The sequence below is a fragment of the Protopterus annectens genome, chromosome 10.part0 (assembly GCF_019279795.1).
Source record: "Protopterus annectens isolate FY-2018-M chromosome 10.part0, PAN1.0, whole genome shotgun sequence".
In the NCBI taxonomy this organism is placed as follows: Eukaryota; Metazoa; Chordata; order Ceratodontiformes; family Protopteridae; genus Protopterus; species Protopterus annectens.
The window spans coordinates 1,280,202,426-1,280,225,402 of NC_056744.1; positions in this window are offsets into that span (position 1 = coordinate 1,280,202,426).

The window sequence follows — 22,977 nt, forward strand, 5'->3', positions numbered from 1 at the left end:
TGTGCATTGTGCTTGCATTTGGTAAACTACCCCTTCCTGCAGCATACAACATGGACAATAACCCCCTTCCAAAATGAGAATTTTGTTATAGACCTTAGTACTTGGGTTGATATTACCTTTCATTTTGTCATCAAGTAATGAAAGAAGTCAGAAATCCTTTCTACTAAACGTAGGTGATCACCAAGAGGATATTGTCCTGTTCCAGTGAGATCATTTCACTTCATATTCAGCACTAATCAGGCCAATTATTGAATACAATGCCTCCTTTGGGATGTACCTTACTAGACATATCAAACAACTAGAAATACCCCATATCTTCCTAACTAAGAAGACCACCAGCTTAAAATCCCTAAACTATCAGAAAAGACTGTAAGCACTGCCCCTTTACTCAATATCTTATTGACTCTAGTGGGAAAAATCTATGCCTTTCCTTCTGAGTCATTATGGATCCAGTAGTCCGGGATTGTTGTATCCCTCCATATTGAATAGTCCTACAAGTACCAGAATAAGGCATCTAAATTTTCACCAGTATATAAATGAAACACAGTGGGGATATAAGTTAATTACAGTGTCTTTACCACCTCTGGAATATACTCCATTGCTAATTATGCAATGTGGTACATTATCTTCCATCAAACTTGAACTGGACATTTTTTTCTCCAAAACTCCTTGTATTATAGCTACAAATTCTCACCTAGCTTGAATCCTTAAGGTACCTATTGGTCCTACCTGTGCCCATGGGCACCATCAGCTAAGCACTTCAAATACTGAAGTTGCTGGCATATATCCAACAGGAAGAACTATTAGCCAGAAAAGCATCGCTCTGCATTGTGATGGTGCATCTCTCTGCATTGTGATGGTGCATCTCTCTGCATTGTGATGGTGCATCTCTCTGCATCATGATGGTGCACACTGGGATGGTCCTAAATTTTGAAGCAGAATCAACAAATGTTCATCATGTGCATCCATTAATTTTAAAAAAGTTGCAATCTGCCATTGTAAACATTGGTATTAGCATTAAATAAAGATTGTGAAAACAGTTCACTCTCCATGCTCTGTAGTTGTATTGAAAAATAAGTCAGCATTCCAATTAAAACACAAACATACCAATAAAGATGAGCTCAATCAAAAATAAATCAATCAACATGAGAAGAACTCAAACTATCAATGATGAACAGTTAAATAAGCCAGTAGACAAACTATTTTAGAGGGGGTATAATTATACCCACCTAGAGCATGAACGTATATCAACAATAAAAACATGGACATCTGTAGCTAAGCCCTTCTTTTCTTCAGTAGATAATGAATCCCAAAAATTCTAATAATTTTAAATTAAGATTCACAAAAACATACAATAGGTACACACAGAATGTAAAAAAGATTATTTCTAACCATTGGCATGCTCTGCAATTGCTTGACTTGCCAGCAGGAACTATAACAGAATGCCATACCCTTTGTTATAAAAGATGTCATAATTTAAAACAACTTCTTTGATATAAAAAGCAGAACATTTTAATTAATAAAAGGTATACCCCGGGATTCATGAAGCTTGCGCCAGGCGCAGGCGTAGCGTAGGCGGTATAACGTGAAACATGGCCGCTGAGCGATTCAGGTACGATTCAATTCCACGTGCACTACTGGCATACGCCAGATCTGCGCAGCCCTTGGCTTAGGTATGCTAATCACCCCATGCGCAGTGCCACACCATGCAAATGAAGGTACATAGTGATTCATGAAGTGGTGCAGGCATAGCGTAAGCCCACAGAAATGTAAACCAAAAAACACAGTTTACATTTTTCCAAGCAGAACATCAGAGCTATGAAAGCGGACCAGACTCATGTATTACAAAGTTAACATATGCCAATGGCTAAATATACAGCCAATGTCATAAGAAAAGATGCACAACACCTAAAAAACAACATTTAATGTCAAGTCCACAGTAACGCAAAGTACAACCGCAGGGCATGTGTGCGCAAACGAGAACACAAAGAAAATATATACAAATTTCATAAAATCGCAATGTAATACAAATCATGATTTCACCATAATACTCAATGGTATGCATGGTACACCAAAACCAAGCTGCAAGGGTTGCTAAGAGTCTGTGACAGTGTTCGGCGTGGTAACTAGGAATTCATAGTCAATGCCATGCAAATGAGGCAGGTAATAGTGAATCGCAAACGTCCCGCCGGACTAAGGATGTACCATACGGTGCAGCGCTACAACACTGAGGAGTGGCTTAGAGGTATACATGACATCAGCAGTGTGGAGTGCCACCGTAGCTGTAAGCACATTGGAGCAATGCAAATCCGGCCTGGCCATTGCTAAGCAAAGCCGCAGGACAGGGGTGGGGAGGTAGGTATAGCATCATTTAACTGAGAGCACATATGGTGCCCGAAAGCACATGTGTACGGGGAGGAAAACGTGTCCGAAACCCGGTAAGCAGATGCATGCACTGCGCACCATAGCTCAAACAGGAAGGTCAGGGGAAGAAAATAAAGAAATGCCGCAGTAGGGTAATTGGAGTACAACTGAGCAATTAACACCTATTAACTCACAGTGGGCAATCGACAGCAGCTGACAAGTCTGCTCGCAGAAACCTGCAAAACAGGATAGGGGAGGTGTCAGATTGCAAAGAAAAGAGAACTGTCATAGCAGAGCAAAGAAAACCTGCAGTAGACCGGCCATAGAACACATTACGCAAGATATGCCAGGTGTAGGAAAGTACAAATGAAAGCAGGCTGCTAGATGCATGCCAGAAAATGGGAGGTGAAACGTGAAGAAATGTAAAGGGAAGGGCAAGAGATAATCCACGGCAGCCAAATGTAATTCAAAACCAAAGGCAACACAATAGTAGTTCCTGTCATAAAACACATAAGATACCCTGTAGCTATGATCGTACATGCACACCCTATGACATCATCGGTGTTCACAGCACAATAGTATAAAGCGTGAAAGCACCCCCCACACACCTGTGTATTCCCAAACACTGCACCATAGGTGTAAACATATGGGGAACTTTTACAATGTACATGTTGGGAGCTGCCATAGCTGTGATTCATCACCATGTGTTAGAGACTGACAGTGTTGTGGAGGATGATGCTGACAACCACCGCAGGCCCCAGAGGAGGAGAAGGGTGTTCAGACCAAGGGTAACCTACCAGTGGCTACATGATCTGGAGATAGAAGAGCATTACAGGGTGGACAGGGACATCTTACAGCAAATAGTTGAGCTGTGCCGGCCATGCCTGAGATCCAGAAACAACAGAGGGGAACCCATCCCAGTGGACACGAAGGTATGTGTAAGCTAGTGAATACTAGCCACAGGTACCTTTCAAAGGCCAACTGGAGATATAATGGGGATCCCACAGGCATCAGCATCCAGGGTACTACACCAGCTCTGGATGCCATATTACCACATGCCAATGAGCATATATACTTCCCCCGAACTCAGGAGGAGTTGGCCAGCAATATGCGTCTCTTCCACCATGTGGCACACTACCCGGAGGTACTGGGTGCGATAGACTGCACGCACATACATATCAAGTCACCACCCGGTGAGCATGGTAGGCACTACATAAACCACAAGGGATACCACTCCATCAACTGCCAGGTCGTGTGCAATGCCCAGGGTGTTATCATGGATGTGTGTGCTGGCAGCCCTGGAAGCTACAATGACTCCCACATCTGGCATGCCTCACAGCTGTATCAGGTATTTGTCAGGGGGGACATCCCATGTGGCAACCTTGTGGGAGATGCTGGCTATGCACTGGAGCCGTGGATGATGACTCCCATCAGAAATGCACACACACCCATGCAAGAATGCCATAATGAGGCACACGCACAAACCAGAATCATCATAGAGCATGTGTTCGGGATGCTGAAATCACGGTTCCATTGCTTGGACATATCTGGTGGAGCCTTGCAGTACTCTCCAGGCACATGTGCCCACATCCTCATAGTATGTGCCATGCTACATATTATGATCCTGTGGAAACAGCTGCAGCAGGGACAAAATGGTGAAGGCCCTCACAGCCCACTGTAATTGCCAAAGCCATCACAGGCACAGAGGGATTCAGACCATGAACACCCTGTGCCAGCCCCAGTAGGCAGACGGAGGCGTGCCCAATATGCCTATGCCTTGGCAAAGAGGGAACGTATAGCATATACTCTGACAGTGTAGGCCCCTACGGACTGACACAACTCTCCACCTGCACACACAGTAAAATGGATGGCACACACACATGACCACCTGTAAATTGTAATGTATAGGTGGCCTACTGTATGAATCCTACATAGGCAACCTTCAACCATTGTACACACAACAGCTATTGGAACAAGGAATGTCAACACCTGAACAGTAAACGCACCTATCAGCATATTACTGTGTGTATAAGTCCCTAGGTACATCAATAGGTACATGCCTGATTGTCAGAGGCCTTTCATCAATCGAGGCAAACAGTGTCTGCTGTCGCCACCACATTGAGTAACCAATTGTCGCTCAGTGGAGCAGAGCCAATTGCGGGATCCATGTGTGTAATCACTGTTCCCCACACACTCTGCATGGATTCCCTGGTGCGTTACTGAGGGGCTCCATATAATGTAATCATGGATGTAGTGGCAAAGCATGGGGTGTACCCATGACAGGTATCTGTCACCCCAGCATGCTCTACCTACGTTTGTGTGAAGGTGTAGCACATTATAGTGTGTGGCTCACTGTGACATACATACCCAATGCTGGAGCACATTCATTAAACATCACTTGGACATACCATAATAGGTCTCATCCATATGTAAACTACCCATTTGATCGCAGTATGGAGTAACAGCCATAGTACAGTCCACATACAAAATGCCATAACACGTGTACATATCCCAGATGCACAAGTGGTAAATGCAGTGACTGTCGTGCATGTTCCCGGTCCCATGTCCTGCAAGGGATGTAACGTAATCCCGAAGGCACGAATAATGCATGTTGGATGCAGGTCATCAGATCATGCTTAGCACATGTTAGTGGGAATATGCGTTACCCAGTGCTGGTAAGCGTTGTTTAAATATGACTATACGGATATGCGCGAAACAGGGCTAAGCTTCTCTGAATATCATGCAGATCACGGTCAATGATGTCCAGATCAGGTGAAACCAGCATTATCCACCCCTGTACTAATAGTGCCTGCTCTGAAGGGTAAAATGACCACTGCCAGGAGTAGAACACGCAATCATGTACACAATCAACTAACACTAAGCTACCCAAGATGTACCAACGGCAGGTGTGTAATGTGACAGGTTCGAACACAAACATGCCAGGTCCAGGTAACAGTATACACCGACATGTACACAATGAAAGGTGTATTCTGCCTGTCAATCTCTCTGTTTTATATAAATATATATATATATATATATATATATATATATATATATATATATACATAATAGAGATAGAAAGGGTGATAGATATATGTTGATATATACGGATTCACCTATATCTGCAAATATGTAGATAGGTCAAAGACATGTACACAACCATGGAGGTACAAATAAATAGGATACTGCCAACTATGGAATGTGTCACATACCAACACGTGTAATCACGAGGCTGAAAGACTGAAAGAACACAGTACTGGAACACTAGAACCGCATGTAATATTATCACGATATTAAGGGACATTTAGTTATCACTGCCGGTGTTGTGGTCCACGTAGGTACTGTGTTCAACTGTGTTTGTGATTGCCGTAGTCTGTGTATGTGTGTGTTGAGGGTGCCATGTGCATTTCCATGGGACTGTAATGTGTGTGTGTGTGTGTGTGTGTGTGTGTGTGTTTGCATCGTGTGTCTGTTAGTGCTACCTCGGAGGTAGATCATTATGGTAGGTGTGGTTATAGCTGACCGTAGGCATATGGTTACCATCTGTCCCACTTTAGGAGGGACAGCCCCTCCCTGGGCAGTTGTGCCCTGATAAAAAATATTAAAAAGGGAAAATGTCCGAGATTGTAGGACATAATTATTTCCCATATATTATGTAATAGTTGCATAAAATAGTTATCCCTGTATCTAAAAAATGTAAATGTTACATGAAATATGATAAGTAGCTAAAGTGCTACAAGAATAAGTATGTATTCAGGATAAAAGTATGTGCTATCCTGTGTACTGACTGTGGGTATGTGTTGGGCTGTAAACACCGATTTGTGTCCTGCAAATGTCCTACTATGGCCATTTGAAAAGGTGGCAACCCATGCCAAAGAGGTTCAGTCACCAACACAACTGCAATGAGTGCAAATATCTGTGACAGAAATACACGGGACAGCTGTCATTTAGTAACATTCCTTTACATATCGCTGTATTTCCGGAGGTATGGAAGTATCAACCTCACCTGCATACTATATAGAAACCAATTAACAATTGCCCAATGTATAAGCCCGTAATAACCATAGTTTCAGTCTTCTAACTGATAGGTCTTCAATTAGGGAAGGAGCCCACACACATATATGGATAAGTAGAAATGCAGTCCTCACAAACCTGTATATGCTATGTACACCCTCCTACATCTCCCACACATGAAACAATAGCAATACAGACTGTAATAACATCACAAACATCCACTCACTCAATTACATCTGCAGAAGCGTTAACATACCTTGTGAGAAACACATTTGTAAAGGCACCATGTGAAATTGTAGCTGTTGTATAATGGAACAGATGGTGATGTTACAGGTTTTGTGTGCAATAGTCCCTTATCAGACGGTTGAGATGACAGGTACACTCACATGTAGAACCACATACTCTAGCCATCACACACAATCCACAAGGGACATGAATCCAAAATATCCCTGTCTCTACAAATAGCATTTGCAATTCCACACAACAAAACACATACAGGTCGTCTCCCCAAAGGTAGGGCAAAAGGGCAACGCCAAGTGGAGAATTCAATTAAACCCCACTGTTGCCACGTAAATTGGTGAATGGAGTAGCTTCACAGCTGATGTGCATGTAATAATTTACTCAGGAACACCAATTGGCGGCAGGAAACCACATGTTACAGGTATCGACGTATATAAGGATGACTTGCCAGACATTCAAACTGTATGCTCATACCATAGAACCGTTTAAACAGTAAAGGTGTAAGAGAGATATGTACAAAAGTTCGGAACGCTAACAAGGTATGTAGAGCAATCAATATGTTAGTGCATGTATAGCCTGTTTTGTATTAATTAAAAGTGTCTGCAATGCATAAAGTGGGAAAAGGTATTATGTAGTGATGTCTTGCTGAGCATAGTTACGCTTGTAGAAATTGTGTGTCCTGCTGTGGGCCACAAGGTAAACATCACAGACACCACAAGGGATGCTACATGAGGGCTTTAAACAGAACAATTCCACACCACCCGCCATCAGTGGTAGGGTATGTCCAACAAGTACATGCCATAGCAGGGGATAGTTTATGTTGATATAACTGTCACAGTAGGCATGTGTATGGGCATATAACGACAATAACATGCCTAAGGTGGTCCTGCTGTGCAAGTATGCTTTGAATTGTGGGATAATATGTAAAATATGTGTAATGTACAGTATTGTAGGTAGATATGTGTAATGTACAGTATTGTAGGTAGATATGTCAGCTATTCTACACAGCATAACAGTTATATCATGCAAACAAAAGGTATTGTCTATTGGCATGTACAATACACAATAACAGGTACATATGGCTTGTAGTCATGGGACACTGTAACAGCATGATAGCTAATTGAAATGAAAGAGCTACTCAATTAACCATGCACATAGGACATGTAATAGCTTTACAGGTTCATAGTGAGGTACTATGCTGTCTGGCAAGTCTATGTGTAAGCCCAACTACAGTGTTTACACCAGTGGCACCTCTCTAGGGTAGTGTCCTGTCTGTGAACAGTAGAGCTATGTGTTACCTGCACCTCTGCACAGTACAGCCACTGCAGTGATCCTTGGCGTACATGTGTGTCTCCCATCCACCAAGTGAGGTATCTCATAAACAGTGCTACTGAGTGTCCCTGCGTGATGTACATAGGAATCATGTTCCAAAGCATGGTGTGTGTCTGGCTTGGGAATGTAACCTTCAAGAACATCCCACTCATCATTGCGTTTGTGTACATATCCATGAGCATGTTGCTCTCAGTGGCATTTGCTTATGTCACTTATGTGGAGTATATCCATGAATATTGTGTGGACATGGGCCCTGTATGTTCAGCAGAGGTCACCCCTGAGTATGCAGTATGCAAATGTGTACAGTTGTGGTGTCCGTAGTTCTGCCGCATACGTCAACCTTCGGAGCTCAATAATCCTCATGGTGTGTTAATGTTGTGGTATGTAAAGCCATTGCTGTTCTGTAAGGTACACCCTAAATGGGGTGTTGTACCCTTGAATGTGTGTATACATCGGGAGTTTAGAGGTACAATGGGTGCCTTTGTTCCAGCTACAAACCCAGTACAGATAAGGGTGGCCACGTAGAAGGATATCCACGTCACATTGGCAATATGGTTATCAAAGGAGTGGGTGCTACATGCCTGTGTACTAAGATCCCGTATAATGTCACATGTATGTAGGGGACTACCACCTATGTGATAGTCAGTGGGTGATTGGTGTAATCCAAAGGGGATGTTCATGCACCATGTGTCATGCAGCTTGAGGCCATGTTATCGACATCAGGTATCCGTCACAGTGACACCCTTATGGAGGGAGTCTGTATCAGCTGGTGGATCAATCATGGTGCCTTGTATGCAGTTGTCTGGAAACCTAGTCAGGGAAAGTCCCTCTGTGCTAGCCTGTACCTCAGGGAAGCATATAATGAACACGAGGGGCCCTATGACTGAGGACTGTGGTATGCCAAGTGTAACTGAAATACATTAGGTACTACGGTATGCTACCCTCATTGTGTGGGTCCTGTCAGTGAGCCACTTTGCATAACATCCTGAGACGTAGGGGTCGATGTGCAGGTGGATGTGTATGTTGTCAATACCAGAATGGAGAACGGTGCTGAAAGCCAATGAGAGGACAATGTAGGCTGTGTGGACCCCCTCACCATCATCAACTACCCTGGTAACTGTATCAAAGGAGTCCACCAGGTGTAGGAGCCATGGTCTGGCCCTAACAAGTCCAACCTGGGTGGCATCAAAGGTTTGGAGCCCACCAATGTCTCTGTGAATGACTTCCATGATGATGTGCCCCATAGCCTTGTAAAACAGTCCAGTCAGGCATATAGGGCAATAGTCCCTCTGGTTCATTGTGGCGCCACCTGTGTGGAGTGTGATAACTGTTGCTGTGCACCATTCAGGGGCCACAATGTCTGATACAAGGCTATTAGTGAATCTGGTGGCCAAGTGGGGAGACATGTCGTTCTGAGGTTTGTGTAAATCACAGCCTGGGATGTTGGACGATCACATGGAGTCTGTGTTCCAGACCTTAGAGAGTGCAGGTTGGAACTGTGTAGTTGTGACTGCAGGGACCCTGCAATGTTCCTGCATGGATTATGGCTCTGTAGGGAGTGAGAGGGTGTAAAGTTAGCATTGAACCCATCCGCCAAGATGTTGCCAACATCACTTGGTTCTGTAATGTTCCTGAGTAACTGTCGTATGTCAGAGCAGATGTGGGTATTGCCATTGACTACTGATATACCTCCATACTGCTTTGTGGTACACCCTGGAATGTGTCGCAGTAATGTTTACGTAGCTAGGTTTGGAGGATGTGATAAGGGATCCCTGAGCCCTACTGAGGCTGACCAGTGAGTTACCCCACCCATGGGATTGTACTCCACTTTGCAACAGCCTCCACCTTTTGTTGTACATTATGTCCATGGAACTGGACCCCCAGAGTGGCGTCCATTATCTGGTGGGTACCATCATGGCTCTGTTTGGAATAGCATGATCCATGCAGTCATGTAAGTGCTAATGAAGTGCACTGGGGTATGTTTCAGCATTTATATGTGCATTGTCCATCTGCACGGGTGTCATGACATTTACTACTGCTGTCATAAGACGTCTGTAGTAGGCGTTGTACTAATCTTGTACTGTGTGCGCCGTGAAGGGTGTGGTGCCGGGATGTGGATAACTAGGGTGATTAGAATATGTTCGGAAATTACCAACGTGGGATAACCACAGGTGTGGAACACCAGTGACATATTGGTAATGTCCATGTCTAGGATATTGTTGGTCTTGGTGGTGGTGTGTATGGGTTGATCCAGCTGAGTGGAGGTTATGAATCCCGGACAGTGTTGGCCTAATGTGTCGGTACATGAGTACCTATCCCAGTTAAGTGTGGGGTAGTGTCAGTTGCATATCAGTATTACCTGTCTGAACCCTACTGTCCAGTACACCAAGAAATTAGGACTGGTAACCGTGGGGTATGTTGTTGAATCCGTAGGATGTTACAATCTGTATAGCAGTTCTGGCCACAGTTAGTTGCACGTGGATCACCTCTGATTCATTGTGCCAAGTAACCAGCCAGGAGGTGTGTACAACATAGCGAAATATGGACACACCTCAGCAGTGGGTTTTCCGGTCCAGGTTACATGACTGAAAGGTGTGGTCTGCGTATAACCTGTCAGTGCAGGTGTGCTCTGCAGAGCCTAGAGGCAGGTCCCAGTCACTGCAGAGATATTGAAGTCGTCCATTACAAGGAGTGCCTTGCCTGCATGCGTCAGAGATGATGTCAAGAATTGAGTCACATGACCCCATGTTTTGCTTGCCTGTTCCCATTCTGGTGGTGAATGTTATTGGAAACTGTGCAACACAGGCAGTATAGGAGCAGCATGAGCCTTACATGTTATCTGTACTCCCAGGGCTGACAGGTCCAGGTCATCTGTGCCAAAGCACCGTGTTTTGTTGACCATGTTATTCAAAGCGGACAGATACTGGATGCCTGTGGAATGACAGCAGAAGCATAGGCAACTGTTGAAGTGAAACAGTCAGTTGTTGTACAGTGGTATCTAGTCTGTATGAATGCAGAATGCTCCCCAGGGCTTGGCCAATACCTTCTTGGCTACAAGACCGGAGAGCTAGCCAGTAGATGACAGTACTGATGATTTCAACATCATCACCATACCCTGTTCCAGCTACACTGAGTATACTAGATGTACCTTCGTATGTCACAGGAGTGTTCTACCAGTGGCCTGTTGACAGAATTAACACTACAAAAGGTGTCAGAGCGACGTGCATATCACACCAGTGGCAGCTACAGTAAAACAGGGTTAATGTTTTGTACTCCCCCCTCATTGTAGCCCATACCACACAGACAAATGGGAGGCATTTGTGTATGTAAGGATGTGAATGGCATGACCTAGGAGCAATAGCTGTCTCAGTGTTGTGGACAACATACAGAATGGGCTTTGTGGGTGAGGTGTGTGACATATGCGCACAATCTGACAGATGATAATAGCATTGTCACCGCTAGGTGAATTACCCTGTACCCATTAACTACCACCTAGGCAGCGGTCAACATTATGGACACTGTGTAAGGGATAGTGCTGTGCAGTTCACCTGCCTGAGTTGGTGACGTCTCCAGGCCTATTATGTAGTCATATGAGGCACCCATGTCATGACAGGGTGCCATCCATGAGCATGGAGATCATTGTACAGGCATACTCAGCACTCGGGTGACCAATATCGGATCACATATCACCTTTAAGGGGTATTGGCCATGCGTGGATGGGCAATACCAGCCTTCACAATCCTCACCTCCACTATGCAGCATGCTGGCTACCTTGCATAAAGACATGTGCTACACTGTGATGTTGGACATGCTACACGTACATATCCTAATCTGAAAGACATGCGTCATGTACAGCCACCGTCCTACTACAAGGATCGCCACATGCTCAACAGATCCCTGTGCCATACATGTTACATACTCCCGCCATACCATGCAACCCTGTCCATCAAAGCTGCACATGTCATCTCTGTCATACATGGTGTGATGACCGCATGGTAGATGTATTATTAACTGTCTGGATCAGTAATGTGGCACTGATGCACCTCGCTGTGGCAAATTGGCTGTCGGATACAGCTAGAAAACCTTGCCTGTACATGCTATAGTTGATAACCATCCCTGCGAATGACGTCCGGCTAGCCATTGTCCCATGTCTATCACATGTGCAACACAGGCGATCTGTGGCAGGATGTTGAACTGCTGTACAGTGCCATGTAGATGTATATGGCAAAACACATGCATGTAACGTGCGTATGTCACTGCTCATGCCCATTAAGGCAGTGTATGTGTTGATATGTGACATATACACAGCATCAAGGTCAACAGCATCACTGTGGACACATCCAGGCATGTGCTGATAGGTAAGAACACCAGTACAGGCAAACAGACATGCCCACATCAAGACAGAATTCACATGGAGTATGAACAATGTAAAGAGGTGACACACATATATGGTGATGATATCCAATGCATAACGGGTATTACATGTGTGTGACACAAACATGTCAGTTGTGTCAGTGTCATGATGATTTGCAAAGATAACTGTGCAGATGTACTAGATTTAATACAAATGTATGTGCAGCTGTATTTCTGTACATCTCTGTGATAACGTGATCTGTCACCATCATAATGCCTTGTTCACGCCTGCCAGAGTACAGCCGCCAGGAGGAGGATGTCCTCATCCCGTACCTCCATGAGAACTATGAGGTGTTGTTCAGCCATGTGCCACAGCATGCCCAGCAGAGTGACGACCTGTGGCAGGACCTTCGAAGTAGGGTTAATGATGTGGGTGGCCATAACATCACCTACCAGCAGGTGCGCAGACACTGCACGGACTTGATACAACATGCAAAACAGCATGCCACTTCAATCGCCAGGGAACAAGGTGGAACAGGTGGTGGGCACCAACCCAGCCCCCACTCACACACACCGAGGAGCTACTGGCCAACCTGGGGACACCCTCAGAACAGCATCCACAAACATTAGCTGCCATCGCGGAGGTGGGTGTCTCCCAACCAATGAGCCTGGAGTTGCCTGGTAAGTTACTACTGCACATATGACTATTATATCCCATTTAGTTGCATGTGTCACTGTACAATATGTAATGTAACATCATATGCAAGGTATGTTTACACACATGCTGCATACTACAGTATGCTACCCTGTGTATGCACACATGTGCATACTATATGCTATTGTACAGGCGAATGTGTTAACATGCACAGTGCACCATGTGGCTGTCATACAGTCATGGATAATGTTCAAACTGCTGTGTCACCCCTATACAGGTACCTCTGGCATGCCGCACAGACATCAGTCCATTGCAGGTGAGACTGTCATCAGTATCAGGCATGTTAATGCATATATCTATTCACCATGTGGCCAGTTAACACATGTACACATGATGTATGGTCCAGTCATGATATACAGGTCGCATCTCCCAGCATTCACACTGGCTACCCATGTGCAATATATACAAATGAAATGAAACACCGACATGAAACCACAGTATCTGTCATTGCTACATGTTTGGACAGCTGTGCATACAACAGTGGAGGTGTTGTTCAATGTAGGCATATGTACTATACATTGGAACAACACATGTATGGTACACAAACAGTACCACACAGTGAGCTGGGATATGGGCAGCCCACAGGAGTCACCATTGTGTTATATGCCCCTGCAATGGGTGCACACATTGTATTGTGCCATCTGACATGTGCCAGACATGTAGTGTTCTGGCAGCAATATTGTCACACTATCCCATAATACATACCCCACATACCAAACATACAACCCTTTGTCTGCATAGCCCTGTGGATGGTGACATATCTGACATCTATGGGTGTATGTCATATGGGAATACACAGACATGTGAGATAGATGGCCATCACAAACATTTGGCCAACACATGTTCACACATGGCCATGGAGGATGGCCAGAGACATGTAGCCACACAGTAGATGTGATGTGTATACACCCTGTTGCACATTGCCACACATGGTCCAACTATAGCCTTAGTTGACTGATTATACAGTTGATGTGGTACACTGGACATCCTAAAAGCCTGTGCACAGCTAGTGGAGGTGTCACGTAAGTCAACCATATAAGATGTGTTGAACATCACGACTGTGTCATAGCATGACAGTAGTCACCTGTACAACTTCCACAGACATTGACACCACATCAGGCCACAGATACCGTACATTTCCCTTGCTGCTGTAGGACATCACCATCAGCCATGTACCTCGTGCGTGTAGTACATCAATGTCATGTGGGACATGGTGTATTGACAAGTCTGCCATGTGTTGACATGGTTGCCAGTCAGCTAAGACTCTGTAGTAGTTGTGCAGGGGTGTCATCCGTAGGTCTTCCAGTGACCTGTCACATGACACAGCATGGTTTGGTGTGTATACACCTCAGCAACGTGGGTCACAATGCACAATTATGTCATGTGTATGCACGCAGTTATGGCTATGCAATGTGTGCATATTGCATACTGTATAGCAATATAGACACCTCATGATGCCATGCAATGGCACAGTGTCTGTACTTCACACTGTATAGCAATGTAGATGCCTCACACTACCCTTCCATGCTCATGCACATTTACTAAACGTGCATTCTATCTGTAGGGCATACAGACAACACTGCAATGTGATACCCATTACAACGTTGTACATGTGTCAGGACACCATTGTGTCAGACATGTATGCATGTCAATGCACATGTCAGCAGATTACATGTCAAGGTCACTTCATTCATGTGTACTGTTAATCTGTGCTGGTCCACATGGTGTATCACAGGGATGCATGCTTACTCCCATGATTGTGTGAACTGCATGGCTACTGATATGACACCTGCTTGCTGTTGTGTGCAACCCAGGGAGGTATGCTAACTACCACTATTAATGTCTGAGCTGCATGCCGTCTGCTGTATCACATGCATGCTGCATGCCGTCTGTCAAATCACATGCATGGTGTGTCTGTGTGTGGGTGTGTCTGTGTGTGTGTCTGTGTGTGTGTGTCTATTATAATGTAGAGTTTTTCTTTGCATTCACAGGTGATGTAGGTGCGTTACCCTACTGCGGTCCATCTGATGTTAGTGTACCCACAGATACTAGCAGTGATGAACATGTGCATGTGGTACAGGCAGGGTTGTCAGGGGCTGAATCTGTGCCAATGGTTGGCATCCCAGCTATGTCCCCCTCTTCCCAGCACACAGTTCTCATGCCAACACATACCCCATCACCAGTGGCCATAGAGGAAGGACAGTCAGCGTGTGTTTGCTTGGAACAGGAATGTGTGGTGGCTACAGAAGGTGTGTCTCCACACCATGGTGTCAGTGTAATGACTGTAGATGTGCCACACAGGCATGTGGCCAGTGCTGCTCGTAGGAGGACCTCTGGCAGACATGCACCTGCAGGACAGAGCACAGCAGCTGGTGTCACCAGACGCATGTTCCAGACTGTAATGGTGGCACAGGCATGTGCTGAATGGCAGAACAGAGAAGGGCAGAGGCTTCAGAGGGCTGCTATCCATACTCTAAATGACAGCATCCAGGCATTGGCAAATGCTCAACAGCAGATTGCTGATGTTCTGGACAGGCGATTGGGTGACATGGTCAGAATACTTGACCGTGGCATGGCAATCCACGAGCGTGAGCTGTCTGAGCTGGAACATTTGGTAGGAGTGAGGTTTAGGCCACGTGGACGTAGGCCAGCTACACCACTTAGTGCAGGTCAACATGAACGAGCCACCTCACATGCCCGCTCCCATAGTGCCGGTAGCAGTAGCAGTGCAGCTGGTGCTGCTCTGTCCACACCAGGACACAGCAGGCCATGTGGACATGGCCCTGGACATTCCCTGTGGGGACACGGTTCCAGTGGACATGTGTCATCAGACAGTAGCCAATCTGTACCTCTGCCTGGTAGTGCCCGTGCAATCCCTGGCAGGCACAGGTCACGTGGCCGTGGCCGGACACAGTGAGCTGTACATCCCAGTCTGTACAATCTGAAGCTGTCAATAATACCCCTGTGTAGGCCTGGCAAAAGGCAGAAATGTGTGCACTCATACACGCACACAGCATAAACATCTGTAGGGCACCGCAACACACACATGCATAATGACCACACATGTCCAATCAGATCACCGGCCCTTACCCACACACATGATGTCACCCACTGGTGCAGCCTATGCCCCTGGCAAACATTATCACCCTGTGCATATGATAATGCCTGTGCCGCATCCCTGTCATCCACACCATCGGTGCAGGGACATGCTCAAATGGTCTGATGCACAGGGTGAACAGAATAGTGAGAGAAGTGTATACTACATTAGTTGTGTACTGTTGACACGCACCAGACATTCCATGTAGTGCAGGTTTATAATGCATTGTTATATTTCACAGTATGTGTCTTGGTAACAACAGTAACAGCATGTTGGTAATGATGCCCTAGTTCCCTCCTTATGGTCTACTTGCATGTGCCAACAAGTAGCAGTGTTTTCAGTTTCCCATGTGTAAATGTGGAGTACTCACAGGCATGTATGGCAATACCAGCATGCTATATGTAGCCTCAATCTGACTGGTAGAAAGGCTACCATACCACAGATGTCCACACATCTACTGATCCAGAAGCATGTGGGCTGTTTAATAGGCTACAGTGGCTAGAGACGTGACATCCATACCAGGTCACATCACAGGTATGTTGACATGGTGCGGGGTGTTTACACAGTGGTCTGGCTGATGATAATGTTAGAGGCCACTTGATAGCATGAGGCCTCACTGTGTAGCAGTAATACCCTGTCACATTACAGGATATGAACACACACAGACATACACAGAAACACACAGTAACATGCCCACACTCACGGGGTCAACAACACTATAACGCACACTCAATAGTGTTGAGGTGAGGACCCCTGCCTATGTGGTAATCACCCTCACAGTACTGTGCACCCACACAACGCGACACAGAGAATGAACATGTACATGTAGCCAGTAAGGCTGAGACCGATGGCATCAACAGGGTAGTAGACTGCATCACCATGAGGGGTTAGGGATCCTGTCTGTTCTGTATGGTAGTATACATCCTCACTCCATGCACCAGACAGCCATACATACATACACACATACACAGACTGTGGAGTCCACAAATATCATTCACATACTTATAGCTGACATGTGTGTGATACACACATCACTCCTGCCTACGTCATGCTTTCCACACTGCAGTATGTACAGATCTCTACAACAGTGTACAGGGGTGTGTAACAATTGTGATGTATTCCCCACCATATGTGACATATATGGTCACACAAGCAAACACACGGCAGTACTGTGAATGATACACCTGCTATATGATACGTCTGACAGACATGCAGCAGTATTGGCCGCATTATGTGTACCAACGCTACCTTTGGCAATTGTGCTGCTATATGCACACGGGAGGATGTAAGTGTTGCAGGTGTCAAGTGACTTACAGTCAGTAACACCCAACCGCTGTGTAGGTTTTATGTCTTCACCGTCAAGTAACAGTAATATAGCGTACTGTTTGCACATGTAATGGTAGGATGGCTTGTGACACACCTGTGAGCCGTCCCCAGCAAACATCCATCTGCAAAGGTGGATCACCACTTTATGTACACACATCCATCCATACCTGATGTACATCCTACCGTACTGTCAGTATTTCACCATATACAGGTGTCAATGGTGGGTCTGCAGTGCAACTGCATGTTGTAGTTAGGCACAGATGAATTACATATATCAGCTACTGCACATGCATGGTAGCTGCATGCACACCACTACATGTACATGTGTGTTGGTCCTACATGCCTGTCATGTATCCATGTTTGTATGCATTGCAATTGATGGACATGTGTGATGACATACATACATGGACTGTTGTATGATATGATGGGTGTCATGGGTAACTAGTACAGAGGGAATGTTTCCTCGGTCAACATTGCTACCTCATGTACTGTTAGCATTCAACAGCCATGGACCTACCTTCCATGTGCATGTGTGTGATTGCTGTAGCCACTTGTCTGCATGGAGGACAGCAAAAGCTATGCTATGTACATATGTATTGTGTGTGTGTGTGTGTGTGTGTGTGTGTGTGTGTGTGTGTGTGTGTGTGTGTGTGTGGTCCATGCACATATCCACTGCGATTACATGTATGTCATATCCAAACATGTGTGTTCTTTGGTGTACAGTGACAGTCATCTGTCACAGCTAGGAAGACCCAGGGCCCCTGTTATGTGTAGAGCCGAACTGGTTATGTACAATGGTATCATTGCATTGCATAACACATGATGGAACCCTGTCAGGACATGTGTAGTCTGCACAGTTGCTGTAGACCTATGTACAGTCCACTGGTCATGAGCCACACGGTGTTGTGGTAATGTATGGATGTGTGTTGCTGGTCCAAGGACATGGTGATGTCTGAGGGCTTCATAGTAGAATGCGGCATTTACCTCTGTGATCTGCACCTGAGACATCTGTGATACCTCTTGAGTGCATACTGGTCAGTACATGTGAGTGGCCTTCATGTACGTGGGGACAGTAACACCATACTGTGCTCTTCCGTGTTTAGAATCCGTGTGCATGCAAGATAGCCCTTTGCTACTGCTAGGTGTGTGAGCATGTCCAGTACGCCGTTGTGCAGATGGACACACAGTACATTCCAAACTGTGCCCTTCTGTGTTTAGAATCCGTGTGCATGCAAGACAGCCCTTTGCAACTGCTAAATGTGTGAGCATGCCCAGTACATTGTTGTGTAGATTTACACACAGTACATTCCAAACTGTGCCCTTCCATGTTTAGAATCCGTGTGCATGCAGGATAGCCCTTCACTTCTACTAAGTATGTGAGCATGCCTAGTACGCCGTTGTGTAGATGGACACACAGTACATTCCAAACGGACGTGTGATACTAAGTGTGTGAGCATGCCCAGTGACACCTTGTGTCGGTGATGTGCCTCTGTGTATGGGCATGGCCACTGACATCCTGTATAGCGATGGTGGTCATCCAGGCAACAGATGTCCATACCCCACATCAGGATGGATACCTACATTGAACACACTGGTTGACTGTCTTGAAGGGTGTACTGTCTGTGGCACATCTCATATCTATGTAGTGTTGTAATAGTGCTTCATAGATAGGCAGTTGTCCTGCTCACACCACTGCCGTGTGTTTGTCTACATCTACCTTGGGACAGTAATATGCTTTTAGACTGCTCACGCTCTATACATTCCCTACCGGCGTCTTTGCCTTTGTGGATGATGTCATCCACCTAGAAGTATGCCTCTGGGAGTGCTGTGTACTAGTAATCTCGATAGCGCATTCTGTAACTGCGTAATGCTGTAGTGTGATAAGGTAATTAGGTGTATGTTCGACTCCCAGTCCTGCCAAGTGTGTGTGTGTGTGTGTGTGTGTGTGTGTGTGTGTGTGTGTGTGTCTGTATGTTTCCAGCTGCCTGGGGACAGAGTAATGCTTTTAGATGTCTCACTCCACATACATTCCCTATCGGTGTCTTTGCCTTTGCGGATGATGTCAACCACCTAGATGTATGGCTGTGGGAGTGCGGTGATGCCGGAACTCGGTAGTGCATTCTGTTACTGCATTATGCTGTAGTGTGGTAGACTAGACAGGTAGGTGCTCGATTCTAAGGCATGGCAGGTGTGTGTGTTTGGCAGTTATACCGTATGTGCTGGTATCTGTGGGTGGCTAGCTGCGGGATGTGTTCAGTGTGTTTTGTTGCTGACCTATATAGTGTCCACAGCTGCATATTCTGCCAAGACACTGGGTTGTCAACACATATATTCTCCAATAGGTCTGGTGAGTAACTGTCAGCAGCCCTACTCTTACCCTTGATACGGTCTGACCCATGTGACTCAACATAACACACGTGCCTTGATAGTAACAACACTACATGATGCAGGTGGCACATGTAGTTTCCTTTTCATTCCTGTCTAATGCATTGTTGTCATGTGGTCCGCTGTTGTGATATAAATGCCATATCTACATATGTGTGTACATGTATATGTGTGTATATATATATATATATATATATATATATATATATATATATATATATATATATATATATATTCATGTATATATGTATACAAATAATATACATGATATATGTAGATGTAGAGGTGGACATAGATGTGAACATATATGTCTGGGGACATCAGCACTATTGAATGTCTGTGCCAGATGATCTGTACGTGATTACCTGGGATCTATGTATATCTGCCATGGTGTGGTGGTAATGCACATCATCTGTAGTGTGCAGGGCCACAAGTTGTAGTCGTGTAGACACCGGTTATTTTGCTACTGGGAAGACCATGGGACATCGAATATGGTGATAGTAAGGCACCTGTTGCCAGTTGGGTATGGATCTGAGTGACACTGAGCAGTGGTAATTAATTTGGAGGTTTGGTATGGGTCATATAACTATTCATTAGAAGACTATACTATGCAGATGAGGTTGACTATAGTGTATCACATTTATCACCAGGGTGTGCTGCTGGTTCCTGGAGTGTATGTGTGTAGTCAGCCGGGTGCAGGTCTCGAATATAGTTGACAGCATGGGTGGGGGGTCAGGCATACCGTATGTACATTGCAGAACTGTGCCTTGGGAGTGCTCCTGCCTTAGCACACCTAAACTAGGGGTGGGTCTATACCTGCCTGGTGACATTGGGAGGGATGACAGCAGTGGTGGGGTAGTCAGGGTGTACAGGCTGCATAAACAGGTGTTGATCAGCACAATCAGCAGATGACATGGCCAGCCCACACCTGAACAGTGGGGTAATGTGAGCAAGCAGCATACACACAGGTTTCGTCCGCACTCTACACCATCGGTGTATACCTGCAGGGACATTTCAAGACACAGTCCAACCAAATGACATGGGCTGCAGCAGGCAACATATACCAACATGTGCAGGAGGCTGGGGCAGTGAGGATGTGTATGCTGCTGAACAACCCTTACTGGGGCGACATAAGACTTTATAGACTGAGGGTGACTTACCAGGGGCTACATGGGCTGGTGATGTTGGAGCACTATGGGGTGGACAGAGACCTCCTACAGCAGCTTGTTGACCTGTGCCTGCCACACCTGACACATCAAACAGGCTGAGGGAAACACATCACAGTGGATACCATGGTATGTGTTGGCCTAGGTATACTAGCCATAGGTACCTCACACAGCACAACTGGGGATATCATGGGTATCTCACAGGCATCTGCATCCAGAGTATTGCACCCATTCACAGACGCCATGTCAACACATGCTAGTGAACACGTACATGTCCTCAACACACGTGATTAGTAGACCAGCAATATGCATCTGTTCAACCACATGGATGACTACCCTGGGGTACTGGGTGCTATAGCCTGCACACACATGCACATTGTAGCACCACCCATTGAGTGGTGTAGGGCCTACAGGCAGAGGCATACCCTCCAACAGCTAGGCCACATGCGATGGCCAGGACATGAGATTGAATGTGTGTGTTGTCTGCCCTGGAAGCTATGATGTGTCCAATATATGGCTTCTGACATAGCTGTAGCACACCAATGCCAATATGGACATCCCCTTCAGTCTCCTAGTGGGGGATGCTGGGTAAACACTGGTGTCGTGGCTGATGACACCCATCAGCAATGCACACACACCTGAACACTCACACCATACTGAGGCAGATGCACAGGCAAGACATATACTTGTGCATGTGTTTGGGATGCTCAGTTCACAGTTCTGGTATCCGGACACATCCATTGGAGCTCTGCAGTATTCACAAGCTACATGCATACAAGTTGTTATGGTATTTGCTATGCTATACAATCTTATCCTGCAGTAACAGTTGCAGCAGGAACAGCATGGGGCAGGGCCACACAACCCAACACCACTGCCAAAGCCTGTACAGGCACAGTGTGACTTGGTGAAGGAACTACCTGAGCAGGGCACAGTCAGCGAAAGCCCATGCACAGTATGACCTGCCCTTGGCAAAGAGGCAACACAAGGCATATGCACTGACACAGTAGGTACCCACGGATTTCCCCTCTCTGAACCGCACACAGTACAATGGATGCCAAACATGACAGTACCTGTGCTCGGCCATGTATAGGAGGTGCACTGTGTGCATCCAACATAGGCAGCACTCCAGCACCATCCTCAAGTCTGGAACACACCCAGGGCATGTCTATTGACCTAACAAGTGGCAGTTGTATTAGAATGTGTAGTTACCCATTGCTATGGTATGTATGTGAGCATACAAGTGACTGTGGTGGCCAAATGTTAGGGCAGCAGACAGTACACATCCATAGTGGCACCATGACCTCTGTAGCACATACGGAGGTCACAATGATAGCCTGTAGTATGCAGGGTGTCCTAACTCACTGCAGATGATGGGCTGACCATCATGTGTGTCCGTACAGCCCACACACATTCCATGCAGCTGGACAGATGTGGACCAATACAGACAAATGATATACAATGGCCTATGGATATGCCCAATGAATGACCCCAACCCCCTAAGACACACACAGATGACAGCAGGCCAGGCAGTTTGATGTAGGTGGTGTAAGCTAGGACGTCCAACACCACTGTGCTGGTAATTAAAGCTGGGAAATGATGTACCCTGGTATCCCTCCAACCAGCAATTTAGGTAGGTCCACGCACTGACATGGAGTACTTGGCATACAAGTACAGTAGCAGCAGATGTGTACAACTGTTGACTGTGCCCCCCATAAAACCTACACATGTGAGAGTCATGTGCGCCACCCACGGTGCTGTGTAGGACTGTGGTTGTGGCTGGATGTCCCCCATGCTATGCAGACATGTAGCAACTGTCAATGCCACATGACCATTAGCAACCCTGCAGACACAGCATGACACCTGTCTGTGTAAAACGGAGAGGTCAGCAACACAGTACTATCTGGACATGTGACACATGCAATACAGTTGACCATACTTGGCATGCTCACACACATGACGGTATGACGGTAATGTCGATTGACAAC